Below are 1,740 nucleotides of genomic sequence, written 5' to 3' on the forward strand. Positions count from 1 at the left end.
AAAAAAAAAAAAAGCCTTTAGTTGTAATCAAGAATTTCTGGTCTGATGTACACTGTTTGTAACTCCCATTAATTTGATGACTTGATGTGTAGCTTTGCCTTTGTTCCTCTTCCTTTCATTGTAACCTCTTGACAATGAATAGCCATCACCTTCTCATCCCTAGGAACACATATCTTTTCTATAAGGGTTACTTCAACAGGCCTTTGGGGGCTGCTCTCTCAAACCCTAACTTAATGGGAGATAACAGGCTAGCCAGTTCTGGGTGCATCAAAATGCAGCTTGCATTAATTTGGACAATTGTGTACTAGGTCCTTTCTTTCTTGGGAATCTCATGATTAACATATGGAGGTCCTAGCGAGATAGACTGTCCACCCAAATTCTGCTGAAACTGTGGCAGGACTCTTCACTCCAGGATCCTCAAGAAGCTGGTGAGCTACCCAAAGGTGTGCTCATCTTGGAATAGCCAACTCAGCTGACCCAAGGCACCCAGTAAGTGCTTTCTACTCTGAGAACTCCCGAGGTGAATGGCTACACTTGAAAAGAAAACAGCAAGATTTTATTCCTTTTATCAAGGAATCATTGGTTCTGCAGGATCCTAGTCTGGGGATATGAGGGGCCAGATGAGTACCACCAATTCTTCTTCCAAGGAAAAGAGATGTTCCACAGCTCACTGGTTATTTCTGGTTAATCAACAGTTCAGCCAGAGTCACCAGTTGTTTTCTGACTTGCCTTGGAGTACTGATGACCTGGTGACATTGGGGACTGGATTTAGAGATTCAGGCTCAGCACTTTGGTACCATCAGCAGAGTTCCAACTCATAGGCTGCACAAAAAAGGCAAGGACACTCAGGATACTGGGGACCAGACCTAGATTTTGGAAATGCCCAGTGTGAAGAAGACATTAGGCAGCCTAGGGATTATGCAAGAATACAACTAAAAAAAACTCACTTTTCTGTTAAATTCTGTTGTTCAGACTGGTGAAACCTTTGTAGCAACTTGTTACTATCTTTGCTTTGTGTCTTGTTTTGAATCTGTTCTGTCTTCATGTGTTACCACTTGGTGTGACTAAATTAGATGGACAACATGGACAAGCTCAGTAGCCCTCTGACCTGTGTTCTCAAAAAACTTGAATAAACTTACTCCTTACAGATAAGAAAGATTTTGTCTATTCTATCACCGAGAGATCACTGCAAATGTTTTGTGAGCTTGAGTGACCCAAGTTTGGGGTCAACCGGGCCTCCCAAGGGGACTGGGTAATAGTAAATATCATTCCTGGGAAACCTGGTCATTTGGATCAAGCTGGATATCTTTTGTCCTAGGCTGAGGCCACTTCTGTTCTGCCTCCCTGGATGACAGTGTTCATGATCCAGAGCAGGCAGGTCAGCCAAGCCCTCTTAGTCAAGGAAGTGGCAGCTGAGACTGAGTATCCCATTCTGTAAGAATCTGCCATATAAAGCCAAGAGTTTATTTCAAAACCTGTCATGCAGGAACCCTCAGAGGAGTTGGAGCACTTCTTCCCCACTTATAACCACCTCTAGTCACCACTTCCTTGGAAGTCTGAGTCTCCCACTTTATCTCCCTTTTCACTGATACATTATTGATTACTCTACCTTCACTTGGTATTTGTTTTAAAAATTGGGAAACTGATAAATGGGTAAGACAAAAAAAGCTGTTAGGAGATAACTTGGAAAAATACAGTTTATGCCCCCAATGAATGAAGGAAATAATATACATCTTCCTT

Source organism: Phodopus roborovskii, unplaced genomic scaffold, assembly GCF_943737965.1.
Source record: "Phodopus roborovskii unplaced genomic scaffold, PHOROB, whole genome shotgun sequence".
NCBI lineage: Eukaryota > Metazoa > Chordata > Mammalia > Rodentia > Cricetidae > Phodopus > Phodopus roborovskii.